We start from the raw sequence: 14,426 nt of genomic DNA, 5'->3' as shown, positions 1-14,426 counted from the left end.
TGCTCCCTGTTCCAGAGCATTCGTCATTTAAGTAGTGTGAGAAAATAACTCCACAGACTATATGCTAAAGCAGAACGAGCAACCACTCTCTGCTCACGCTAATGAGCTACGGGAGAGTGTTTCCATTCTCGAGTCCTCATTTTAGACAGGGAAATTCAAAGGGCATTATCAGAGTTAACAATGAAATTTCAATGCGAGTTCACCACATAATGTTACCTTCTATATCCAGACAAGTCACTAACTTCTTCCTATCTCAGCTACGTATCTGTCACATGGAAGTAACGATTTTCCCACCTCATAGAGTTCTTCAGCATTTGCAACACACTTTGCTAGTGCAATGATGAGGGAAACAGAAATGCTTATACAAATCGGTCTGCTGAACTAACATAGTTACACTGTCTTCTAAACTCATTGCATGAGTTATTTCTGTGAGTCCTCAACCATACAATGAAACACCAAATATGGTAAAATATTACCAAAATCTTGATAAAAGAGAAAAATTGCATTGGAAAATTTGGTTTCTCACTGCTGAGAGAAATAAATAAAATAAATTTTATTTGTACAATTTGAAATAAGTTTTCCAGGTTCCTGTGGTCTATAAGCTACACCATAGTTTTCTCTCCCTGTCCATCTCCACTGCAACAGCAGCGCCCTTGGGAGTCCCATGAAAAGTTTTATGAGTTTGGAGATTACAGGTGTATGACAGAGCTTACTGAAGGACAAGCAAGCTACCAAGAGATTTTTAAAAAAATAGGAAATTTACACACTTGATGCAGAAGCTCCAGCAAAGCCAGGACGGTTTGAGCATTCAGAACCCATTTTAAGTTTCTGAAATTAGACACCTGTAGCTACTGCCGACCTTCAGAAAGCCTAGGTTGCTTCCAGAAGCTGAATAAAACTGCAACAAGTTATCTCAACATTTTTCCATACTCTTCATGACAGATAAAAGGTTTGAAAAGGAACATAACAGAGGACATGTTTTGCAAATTAAGTATTAGCTATGTATTTGTGAAGAAAATAAACAACTTAATTCTCTTCAGGTTCAGCTCTCTAGCAGCTAAATTGGATCTTGTCTGTGAGAGAGATAAAATCAACAATTCCCTATCTTTAATCTATGATTTAATAAACCCATTTTTCTCAAAGGGATAAGCAAGCCTGATTGCATTTCTGTAGTTTGTCAGGTGTGGGGTTTGGGGTTTTTTTGTGGGGAACACGGGGGTGTGTTTTGTTCAAGTTGATAGCATCTTCCACTCTACCTTGAGCCAAAAGACAATGTTTAATGACCTTGCCACCTATAGAGACATAACTGAAAAACAGTATGCAGAGTGTACATAAACATTTTTCTGTGTTCTGACTTTCCTAGCAAAGGCATTAATGCAAAATTTTGTTTCATTTACCAGTAACATAAGAAGAGTTAGTTTCCCGCAAAATAATCAATGAAATTTCTGCAGTTTAATCCAGTGAAAAACTATGAAGATCACCCTGTAGGGCAGAATTTATCCTGGCTTCGGTCTGCATACCATCAGCTTAAGTCTGAATAAAGTGATTAGATGCATTTGGCTGGCTCCATACACAGGCTGGTATTCACCCATGAAGCTCAAAGAGGCTATTTGGGACACTTTGATCAATGTTTCCTTCTTCCATGTATCTTATTTGAGTTCCCAAATATTGCCTTTACATTTTCTGTTCCATGCAGAAGTTCATAAAAATGGGTGAAATGCGCATTTCAAATGCTACTGCATAACTGTCATTTATGACATCTGTAATACAGGTACATGCATTCAGCAAATGTTCCTTACCACGTAATTATTGTTTTTCCTCAGGAGAGGAAAAAAATCCATATACATACACAAGATTTCCTGTAAGAACACACTGTCTTCCCTATTAGCCTGGTGATAAAAAGATCCATAAGACATGATATGAGGTTTATGCGAACTAGGACACACGAGCCAAACTGCATGCATTGGAATTTACACATATTTTCCATTTGAAAAGGTCTATTTATTAAGATCATTCAGCCCAACTTAATTCTTCTCAAGGAAGATAATGCTATAAAACAGTCATAATTCACTGCTTGGGCATTATAAGGATTTAGGCAGAAGTTAACTGGTACATCTTGGTCTTGGCCTGGGTACGATTATGCTACGAGTCAAACCACAAACTAGTTTATTCCTACACAGTTATCCAAGAAGTCCCCTTTCGTTCCTCATTTCCTGCAGAAAACACTTCAAAATTCTGATGGGTGTCATCTGTTAGAAGTAGTTTTCATCATTTTCTACCCTTGCTGCACCATTCCTATCCAAATCCTCCTCAGTAGTTTAAATTGCATACATGAAAACTCTTCACTTCCTCCCCGAACAACTGCATCATACTCATACAGTCCTAGCGCTACTACAGGAACTGGAAAGAGATGAAAAGCCTGTGAGAGCTGAGTATTCTTAATGCCTTTCAGGATAAGGATCTCAAGCACTTCCTGAGTTACCCTCATGCCTGAGGACTTAGTCCTTCCTTCATTTTGCCTCTCCATTTCTAGCCATTTATTAGCAGCCTTTGGAATCCAGATAAACAGCAATTTTAACCAGTACATCCTCACCACACGAAATCTTTTTTCGATTAATTGCCACTTTGTGATCCTTGAAGCCATCTTCATCCATTCAACAAGTTTATTCTCTGTATTTCAGTCTCTTCTAGAGGCCAAGATTATTAGCGTAAGATACCGAGCAAAGATTCTGAAAGTCCATCATCTGAAAACATGAGACAAGGGCCAGAAAAAATAAATACCACAGGAGCTCCTTTAAGAACTAAGTGATTTACTAGAAACATTGGGAGACACTGTGGCAGAAGCAAAAAACATCCCTGAATCCAGACCTCACTGATATTTCAATGCCTTATCCCTGAGTCCCATCTTTCATCTCTCATAAAATTTATTCACACAGCTAAGACAAGTCGCTAACGCACAGATCAAAGTTGAGAGAGTTCACATTTTATTTCTGCTATGACTTCCAGCTCTCCCCTCCAGCATGCAATTCAGACTCCAACAGGACAAACTTCTGTTTAAAAAAACAAAAACAAAACCAACCCCACCACCACCCTTCTAGGTAGTCACTTGTCCTCCCCAACTTACAGAATAATCTCCACCTAGCTAATGGGGGATTTCTACTGGTATTTATCAGTTTGCTCGCTTAGCCTTCCTTTCTCTCTTCTAACCATAGTTATCTCTATTTTTATATTATCCACACCTGCCCAATTTGCTACATTTTATGTTTGCACCATAGGACATTGGGAACATCGACTGGCAAACTCAGCACTTCCACCACTCAGAATACAATGTCCTGGGGAGTCCACCCAAAGCCCAGTAAACGCTGCAGCTTTCTTCTCAGCATCTTGTAGTCTTAGATCAATACTGCAGACTGGCCTCACAGGATGCTAATACTCGGTCATACAGCATTTGCATACTTATTTAGCAAGCTTTTGTTACCCTTTTCAAAGAAAGATGCATTTTCAGCTACCTTTCAGTCTGGCCTATTGGTCTGTCCTTCCCAACCTTATCTCATAACATAAGTACTTCTCTAAATGCTTAATAAATCTGTTTTTCCAATAATGGAAAACTAAGTTGATTCTTCTATAGCTCCTGCGGTATGGATTTCTTGGAAAAACTCTGTCATTTTTGACAAATACAATCTCTCTGCCTTGCTGTGTAATCCTACTATAGGCCTAGCAATCAAAAAACTAATAGGCCCTTCACAGATTATATCTGAACTGGAATTACTTCTTTATAGCCTATGACCATTTTTCATATTAAAGCAGTGATGTCCATTTCCAATAAAACCTGTTTGTCATTTTGTGTGACTTTTAAGTGTCTGTAACTTAAAGTACGACTGTATTTACCCCCCACACTTTAACATGCAGAGTGAGCAACAGAACCATTATTAATACAGTTCTGTTTCACTGAAAAAATAAACCTCAGGTTCAGGCCTGAAGCTAAAGACCTGGTAGACTGATGGGTATTTTTCTAGTACTTCTTCTACTGCAAAATTATAATTTATGAGTTTATGGCTGTCCATATAGATTACAACAAAAGCTTAAGTGCCCTTGAGATAAGGGCAGGATGAATAGATAGGTAGGTATGAGGAACTGGATGGATAAGTAGCATAATAAAAGGATACAGACAACCCCTCCAAACCTTGATTTTTTCTCCCTAAAGTCACAGATTTGTAGTTGCAAAAATTTATGTTTAACCATATAAAAGGCACTGCACCACACACAATTGGCCCTTTACAATTTCAACCTATTAGCCAAAAGCTGAAAGTATTTTGTTTCTATGCCTAAACATAATGAAAACATGTCTACTTTATTATTAAAGAAGAAGTTACATCATCATGCTACCTATTTCAAGTCATTACATTGCTTTTAATATTTGGGAAGGGCAATCTACCTCTCTAGTGTTATCTCAAGGTTAAGTTTTAAACTGACATCAAATAAGGAGCTCTCTGTTGGTCAATTCTAAACTAAGATTAAATTCTCCCATAAGAACTCCTCTTGCAATGAAAGAGCATGACTGCAATTTAAGAAATACCCATATGGGAAAACTGCATGGCTTCAAAGTTTTACTCAAGCAGTGAAGAATTTCAGTCCCCTTTAGGAATGACTCTAGAAAGATCTTAAAGCTTTCACTAAATACCCTTCATGAAATGGGTTAATTTCTTCCTTAGTTCAAGCTCAGAGTTGTTGCAACTGCTATGCAGCATTTAATTTCTTTTTGAACAGATTTAGGGAGTGGCTTCCCTTAGGTCACCCAGTAGTTCCGTGGAAGAGCTGGAAACCAAATCCAAATCTTAGGCTACAGTTCACAGCACTAGCTATGAAGCTGCACAATCTCATATTTAAGACTTGGCCACTACCAATATTCAACATAAAGCATACTAAATTTTTCCATTGCAACTCTTGAAAACATTTCACCATTTAGAACAATTTATTATCAAAGCAAAAAGTTTTAGTTGAATTTTAGCAGCACACATGAAGTGTGTTATTTATACTTTCATTCCTTGTAAGCCAAGAAGATGCACATTCAAAACAGCTCAAACAGACCCTAACAAAATTTGAATTATTTGTTGGGATTTTTAATCACACTTACTGTCTAAATCAATACCATTCCATCTCTTAAAAGATGCCGGCTATATCATTTTGATATCAGAAATGGCCTAAATTATTGATCCAAATTACATATGCATACATGGATTTAACGTTTAATTGGACCATCAAATTTTAAGGTTCAAAAAACCAATTTGTTTTTACTTCCATTTTTTCTAAACTGAAATTCAACACCTGCAAAAATCCACTACTTCATGAGATACATTTAATATATATTCCAACATTCTAACACTACATAGAGGGGATCTTTTATTATTGTCAAGGTCATAAAAGATGAGCAGATTCAATATTTTATATTGCCATCTATTACTTAACATGAAGAGGATTCTGAATCACAATGGTGAAAAAGCATAATATTTCTTCTACCCAAAAACAAGTCTTATACCTGACTTCAGGTGTATCAATATGCCACAGTGCCACACAGACATAATTGACATTGTTCAAGCACCCAGGTGTTGAACCTTCACATTACTATGATACTTCGCAGGAGCTAAGAGACTACGCAGCTTCAGGGGGGCCCATCAGGCAACCCAGGTAAAAGTACAATTGTGTTGTATCCAGCATCAAAGCTAAAATGTCCATATCCTCACACTGCAAGAAAGTATTTCTAATACAGCTTCCAGCAAAGTCATAGTTTAAGCGAAATGCACAAAGTCATGAGGAATTAAACCTTTGTCCTTCAAATTTCTTGCTAGCATCCCACACCCCACCAATATTTTTTATTTGCAATACAAACCCCTGGCAGGGGAACAAGAGGCTTATGAACTACTTAAACCTATTTCAAGAGCTCAAATTAGAACAGGGAAAGATATTCACAGACCATTGTACTACCACTACAAATTCCTACTTAACGGGAGATCCTTCGCAATGCTATACACATAAACCCATACCTCATAGTTGGTGTGAAACAACTTACCTTTCAATGCACTTAAGTGATCTTACTTAAGGTGAAAATGTCCATGCAGGAAGTTATAAAATAAACAATTGTATCACTTTCTCACTCCTAGCAGATCATGTTTATGTCAAAATTCAGGAGGGGTGTAATATTTCAGCCTCAACATTACATCTCAACATCAGAGGCTTATACACTTAAGCACTAGTAAAATAAGGCAGAAATTTATAATCCATTAGAGAACTTTGTTACTTACTGAAGAGGTGAAGATTAATACATAAATAGCATTTTTAATCACCTTGAAGTCCAGCAATCCTGAACCAAAGGCAAGTGCAGGGCAGACTGTGTTTAAGGAGAGGCAAAAATGCCTGGGCCCAAAGATTTCTGAAAGAAATGTTTTTTTTCCAAAAGCTCCAGAGACTCACAGGATCAGGGAGTCATCTGCTGGTTCTACCACTAACCCAGTGTGTGGCCAGGGCCAGCTGATTTCACCTGAAACAGAGACAGGCCCCAAAAAATAGTACCTTAAATACCCAAGATATAAAAAGGATACTATTAACTACACAAAAACGACACAGATATTTAGGAAGTCGTTCAGAGAACAGTGTGTTCTCCTGTGTCTAAAAAATTCCTAGGACAATGATGTACTTTTCTAGGTGGTAAATGTCAGGCATTTACATAATACAAAATAAGAAATAAATTAACAAGGAAGCAATTAACAGACAGGGATAGAAACAAGCTCAAAGTATACAGTTTAGTGGCTGAAAATCTGAACAATTTTTTTCCAGCTGGGCTGTTTACTGCAATTACTTCAACATACAACATCATCTTTCTAATAATTAACAACCCTGTATGATGATTTCTGAGCTCTTATTGTAATCAAATTCTGATTAACTGAAGACTTTACTGATATGCATGGTTTTGCCCCTTTTTTTTTTTTAAATCTAAACACACTCAGGCAAGCAGCTAAACAGAAAGAAAAAGACAACTCATAGCAGTAGGTCTTTGCAGATGTCTGCATTAATTTATAGTCTCAATCTTACTTCCTTAGGTGTCAAACAGCACCTACTCCCACCTGAAAATAAATATCATTCCTTACCATTAACATGGTTAAGCTGATTAACATATACAACACCCTTTCTGGCTGATGATTCACAAAGAAGCACAGATGTTTCCTTCAGAGGGAATACATTTCACATACCTCTTCACTTCAAAAGAAGGGATTTCCTGTGGCTAAAAAAGGCAGTTGTAAATGGCTACTGCCAGAATAAAGAGACAAGGGGAAAACTTATGAACTCCCAGAGCTTAAAAGCTTTACTATATTTTCCATAGTCAGTATAACTTCCCAAAGTATGCCTCCAAGCATATTACCATGCAACTTCAAATTCAGGTGCTGCATACAGAAGCTTGGGCAAAACAGGTTATTAATTCTGTTCATTACCCTATGCACGGTATTTTTGGACAGTTTCATCAACGGAAAATGCTTCAAAAAGCAGCAACAGCCATGCTCATATGTTACTGGGTTTGATACAGTTGCTCCTTATGCATTTCAAACTGCTTTCCAAACTCTCTTCTCAACATTGAGCATTCACAGCTCCTGTTAAACCCAAGAGTGATCCAGTGAACACATACAGTTGCAACCAATCCAAAATATAGTGCATTTTCTCAAAGAAGGATCCTGTGGTGGTGGCTTAGTCTCTGGGTGTTTCCCCACATACACCTTGTTTAAGGTAAAACATTTTATTATGAGACTTCCTGGCTGCAGTAGTATCAAAGATGCTGTCCGAAACACTCAAGATGTTTTATTTTCACCTCGGGAGGTAATCGTTCCATGGACCATGAACAGCCTAGAAATAACTTCATTTAGAAAATGCTACTTGAAGTACCAAACAGGCTGCTTGCTTAGTCATTACATTACACATATACTCCGTTCGATCTAATCAGTGAATACGGCAAAAAGCACTAAAGAGCTTTCAATAGTCGGTATATACTTAGTGCATTCTTTCTTTTGATGCCCCAAACCAACTCTTCTCATTTACCATTCAATATCCAAGGTTTTAATTGCAGCCTACTGTCACACACACTACACACTCTTGTTTCTGAAAATCTGTACCTTTAACGGAACTGCAAAGTGCCAAAATGATCTGCACTACTGAGCAGCACAGTAAGTGTTAGGAATGTAAAATAAATCCTCATAAAAATCACCTTTTGCTGTTAAAACTGTGTTCCTTAACTGTCGCTCCACTTCAAGTTCTCGTAATCTCCACATAAGACACTAGCTGGTTTAAAAACAATATAGTACTTCAACTTCAGACTGTGGCTTGCACAAATAATGTAAGCTCAATTGCTACCATTTTATTTAGAAGGACCATATTTTATTTTATTTTTTCCTCCTGCTGCATTAAAAGTATAGGAAGAAAAAAAGTAACATTCATAGACACATAAAGCCAAAATATTAAAAATAATAAAGGTTCTTGGAAGCTCTCATTCACTTAAAGTGTCCTAAGTTTCACAGATCAAGGACTTTTTCTTTCAAGTTCTTCCAGGTTGGAAGATCCTGACCACAAAAGCTGAAGACACACAACTCTGTCCATCACCAGTAAGAATTTGGCTACAGAACTGCATTTTCCTTGGACAGATACAGACCAATAAAAGATGCACATCAACTGAAAACAGTGCAGAGGAAAGTAGCAAGAACAGAAATTCAACCTGAGTGGAAGAAGGCGGAGGGGGGGTCCATAGGCTGATTTTCAGCAACAGGAAAGGGGCTGCAAATTAGACAGAAAGTAAACAGATAATAGTGAAGGGGATCATCTTATCTCCACTGATAAAGAACAGCTGATATCACTAGCCTTTTTTCTTCTCTAGCCACAAGCAGCTTGGTTTCCCCTCCCTCCCAGCGTTAGATGGATCTAAATTTCAAGGAAAGCCCCACAAAATAAGACAAGTCTTTGAGTATTGGCAACTCTCTCTGACTGCTAACTAGGATATTACGTTACCTACTTAACATACAGGTATGAATCTACAAAATAGTCTCACCAGCAAAAAAAGAATTAAGTCATCCCATACAGTCTGACTGACCTACAAGAGATCTTTTTTGATGACATCTCGTCTCTACAAAAAATGAAGTTTTGTGCATGAAAACAGAGGTTTCTTAAAAAAAATAAAGCATCCAATTATGACAGAAAATGCATGGCAATCTGATGCTTAGTCTTATCAGAATCCCTTGAAAAAAGCCACAACAAATCATCATAGTGTAATTTATTATCTACTACCTGCATGTATGATTATTCAGTCTATTATAGATAATATAGATATATAAATAGCCAATGGATACAACATTTGTGAGTGAATCTCAAAGCAACTAAAGAAATCAATTTCCTTTTTTTCCACTAAATAAATACAAAAATAAAACCAAGTAATTTGACTTGATCAACAACTCTAAGTAGAGCCCTAGCATGGGTTGCAGTAGAAGTCCAAGTTCTGGAGTCTCAGTCAGTCCCACACTCACTGGACACATGCAAGATGACACCAAATGGTACTGCAGGGGCAGTGTCGGTATGTTGTAAATTGGGATTTTTTTCTTCATATTGAAGAAAAGCAAAGTATGTTTATAAAAAGTCATTTCCCTCAATAAGTCCCATTTTGATGAAAAACTTTTTTTTTTAAAAAAGACACACTGATAAACCATTTTCAGTCAACGTGAACACACCTGCAAATACATACAACATGCACTCCACATCAACCTTCATCAGTACTACTAGTGCAAGTAATAAGGCTTTTTTTCTTTCCTTTCTGAAAACAGCTCTGGGACTACACAGTTGAATCCCCCAAAGACTTAAAAGCATATATATTCTGTTCCTTTCACAACTCATAATTCATTTTTGGAGACATAATTGAGAATATCTATCAAAACCTACAAGCATTTGCTGACCTGGGAAAAAAATGTCTTCCTGGGACTCTGAAGTAATACACTGCACAAAGACTTCAGGCATTGCTATAAGCTTTCTTGTTTCTGGGTCAAAAAAATCATAAAGTTCAAACCATATATAATGAAAACCATAAGCCGGTTATACAGTTTATTAGTTATAAGAAATCATACTTAAAATCAGGGCTCCATCGGGAATGTACAATCAAATTATATGACAGACAAAGGTAGGAGAAAAAATTAATATATTTGTATAGCTGTTTTAAAGAGGTGCCAGCTCACCTGGGGAAGAGGGAAGCGTAGTGGCTACACTTGCGTCCTGGCAGCTTTGTAAGCCATGTTTGCAGGACAGCAACCCAAACCATGCAGGTTCTACTTCTAGGGAATAACCACATAAATGGAGACTCAATTTTGTTCACCAGCCCAACAAATCTCAGCACACTTTAGGCAGTCTAGGTCGATCACAGACTGGTTTACTACATCTGGGTACTAGAGGAGTGTGCGGGGGGGGGTTTCCCCCCTACACAAAGCCAGCTAAAGCCTAGTAGAATGATCATCTAAAGTGATACATGCCTCTACTTGAGATTTTTCAATTCCCCCCTTCTATATTTAGAAAAATCACTTCAAATTATTTTAGAATTTGAAGGAAAAGGTGTCAATGTGCTATCCCAGGCTTCATGTCATGTAAGCCCCCTAACTCCCAATTAGTTCCTCTAAAAAGCAGTTCAGATTCTATTTACCTTTTGCAAAAAGGATTAATTCGTACCATGTATTAAAAAAAAAAAACATTTCATTTTCCCTGACTTTACCCAAACATTCCTTATTCACTGACCTTCCTATTTTGTTTTTCTTTAAGGAATGTAGATGTTGCCCCAATTAGCACTGCACCACTCACAAACTTAAATGCAAACGGAGAAAACACTTAAATAACATAGTTCTCACTCAAATCAAGGTAAGGAGCCTAAAAAGAAAATCTCCATCTGAACCATTTTGTTCCTTAGTTCTTCACTTGTGAAAAGAATAATAGAACTTCTGTAACTCACAGAGGTGTTGTCAGAGTAAGTACATTAAAGATTAAGAGTTGTTCAGATAGTACAGTAATGGAGGACAATACCTAAGATAGTACTTCATCTATTCAAAGCCCTACAAAAAGTGCACAGCTTCAGAAATCCTGCAATCCTAAAATACTAAAGTATTCTTAAATCATTCTAAATATATATATTACCAAGAAAGATGGGGTTTGTGGCTGAGTGTAAAACAGCTTTGTTCTTAAGAGAAAAAATGGCACTTTTGTCATCCCTCCTTTTTTTATTTTCCCACTTTTATCCCTGTCTTCATTTCCCCTTTACATTGTAGTAGAAGTCAACGGTGTAACTCAAAGCTTTGTGAATATATGTTTGTTCAGTAAACAAGTTAAATGCGTTTGCATAACTCTTACTAAAATAAGATTCAGCCTTTACCGAATGGCTACACATTGCCCATTTCTCTCTGCAGATACATATCAAAAATAGTGAGGGTAAAATAAACACATAGACCACAAAAAGTTTCCAACTATGAATCTTATCATGAAGAGGAGAGCAAGCCAAGTTGTGCCAGGGAGTGAGAGAAGAATGTTATAGCAAAGAATCACTCAAAAGGTCCAATACATTTTCATGACAACTTTGCATGTACTAAATACAAGGACAAAGAGAATTAGGATGTGAATGTTTCAAGACTAAGAAATACATCAGAAAAAAAATTAAATGCCCATACGCTACTACTGATATAAGTGGAACTGGTTATGAAATGAAATACTGAATAAGGTCAGTAAAATTAGCTCAGAAGTCTTAAATAAAATCATATGCGAAAGTGTTGGGCAGTGGCCTAATTCTGCTTCCATTGGAAAAGTTAATCAAAGAATGCTGTTTAACTTTGGTTTTCAGTTCCTTAGGGGATTACATTTTGATAGTTTTTGCTTTGCAAAAATGTTTGGAGACTTACAGAAAAAAACCTTCCTAAAACTGACACCTTCTAGCACATTCAATAAGGCATTCAATGACTAAAAATCCCCTCTCTGCAAAAAACAACCATGTATCTTTGAAGCCATGAGGAAAAGCTGACTGTATTTTGAATGTATTTAACCTGCTTCTTGCCAAATAATGGGGCAAGATATATTATCCTATAAAACACCCAGAATGGACTAGCCTACCTGTTACATTCTCAACGCATAATACTCCAGGCGTGCAAAACTAAAAAAAAGAAAAAAACAACCAAAAAAACCACCCTCGCACTTCCTTCTTGCTTTTTAAAGACTCCAGAGGCACCAATGTTACACCTATGCTGGGGCTGAACAACAGAACAACAGTCTGGAGCTTTCCTTACACTTCTGATCTGATTGACTTTTGCCCTAGTCTCAGCGACCTGCTGAATTCCTCCTAACTGCTCTCCTTTGGTGAAAGAAGAATGACATCATCTATCCTAGCTTTCAATTTGCTTGCCTTTCCTTCCTTTACTGGCAATCTCCTAAAGAAGAATGAGAAACACCTACAGAATGAACCACCTCAGTTTACCTGTGCTCCTCTGAAGAAGTCTTTCAAAATAACCTCTGTTATTGGTGCTTGTAGCTGTGATACATGTATCTGGACAGCAAAGCAAATGTACCAACACAGGTGCAGCATCTGAAACGACTGTTGCACACATGCATACATTCACTATATTAATGATGTTTGACATCAGTGCCATCCCAGCTGTCTAATTGCCAAAACTCAATGCAAAGTTTCAAGGCTGCGTATTGCTCTAGCTTTCACTTAGAGACTTGGCTCAAGTGAAGATTGTTCCTATGTTAGCCAGGGAAAAATAGTTTTCTGACAGCTTGTGTATAAATATTCCTAGCTTAAAGGCAGCTCTTTGAAGTTCATAATCTCCTCTCTCTTTTGCACCATTTTTCAAGAAAAGAACACATGTGTAAATGCTTTATCATGGCGACTGTGTCTTGGCACTGTCTTTGATACTGTCTTGGTTTGTGTTGTAAAGATAATGAAAATTCTAGCTGCTGGGAACCTGAACAAGTCCCCGTGTGCTTTTTTTACTTCTCTGCTATTTATACCACCAGCTTTTTGCAAAGTGTTTACACAGAGCATTATCAGTGGCACAGTTTCTGTTAACATTGCAGTAAAGGCTATTTCTTCTCTAGCATTGTTGTGGAGAAACACTCTGCAGTCCAAAGGTAAAGTAGCAGTGTTCTTCCTTCACTTTTGCGCCTTATTTAAATCAGTAATGCTGTTTCATTGCGCAAAAGGGCTTAATGTTCTTAATGGGCCTACTGGTAGAGTAGGGCACGAGCCTACTCATAAGAACTCCACCTCTTGCATTCCATGACTGTGTCAGAATGTTAGGATACTTGTACAAGGGAAGTCATGCTTATACTTAGCCTCTTTTACTGCATTTGCACTGTACTAAATGGAATTACAGACATAATTATACATTATGTCAAAAATAACTCTAGCTAAGCAGAACCACCTCTGCTCCCACTCATTTTTCCTTGTGTTAGGGATAAGCACAAAAAAATTCTGCGTGAACGCAAATTAAGACCTTATTTACTCAAAATGATCAATTATAGTAACAATTAATAACTGACCAATTTTAATAATAATTAACTACGATTACTGCTGCTCGGAAAATAGTATTCCATGTACATCTGGGGAAGAACACCGTACATCAACAGAAGATACACTCGTCACAACCTATTAAAACTCATGTCACAAGAATTCTTACTGGACCACAAACCAAATAAAAATTCCTTTCCAGAGAGTTCACTGGTTCTAAGATCTCACCCAATATTCAGAGTTTCTGCCTACAGCTGACTGCTTTAAGCAGCAACAAAAGCATGACACAAACTTACTTTTACACAACTTATAAAACAGAGCCTTAAGAAGTTCAGACTTCCACTTATTTCTTCCCCTTGTAAAGGGGAAGACAACATTTCACTGGCTTTACCCTTGTAATTACTGTATGTAGCATGGTGTTTAAATACATAAATTTTGTTGATAGATTGTTACTTCAATTAGTTGACTGGCTGATTTTCTATAATTACAATAGTTTGTCACTAGGTTGTTTTCTCCAATTTGTCACCTCAATCATAGAAATTAAATTGATTTACGGAAGTATATTTATATAACTTACCTTCAACGAAGAATTTGCAAATGGAGCTCTCTATAGGCTCTTCAGCTCTTTGACTGTACTGTACATTTTCCATTGAAAAGCATCCCCTCTCAGTCTGTGGGAGACAGACAGAAAAACACTGAGGACAACCAAAAGCAAATACTGCTTATGCAAAGCTGTTCTTTCTTCAATGCTTGGCATTTTGCCTAGCCTGTACTTTGGAACACATGGCCCCTCCTTAAAAAAAAGTAAAGTAAGAGCAATTACCAGGTTTTTTCCTATGGCTAAGGGAAGGCATGGAGGGGAAGATATTTG

At 37.3% G+C, this 14,426-nt stretch overlaps 1 protein-coding gene across 1 annotated transcript in view; it reads right to left on the bottom strand.

Moving 5' to 3' along the window:
- The window catches only part of LRRTM4 (leucine rich repeat transmembrane neuronal 4), a 576,595-nt gene that overhangs the window by 479,250 nt on the left and 82,919 nt on the right, over positions 1-14,426 (bottom strand). The window contains exon 2 of the mRNA XM_069801084.1: positions 14,133-14,226. The gene's annotated coding sequence lies outside the window, so the exon portion shown is untranslated. The remainder of the gene's footprint in view (positions 1-14,132; positions 14,227-14,426) is intronic.

This window comes from Haliaeetus albicilla, chromosome 13 (assembly GCF_947461875.1).
Source record: "Haliaeetus albicilla chromosome 13, bHalAlb1.1, whole genome shotgun sequence".
In the NCBI taxonomy this organism is placed as follows: Eukaryota; Metazoa; Chordata; class Aves; order Accipitriformes; family Accipitridae; genus Haliaeetus; species Haliaeetus albicilla.
The sequence above is the reverse complement of the archived record's forward strand: the minus strand, read 5'-3'. Positions and strand labels throughout refer to the sequence as shown.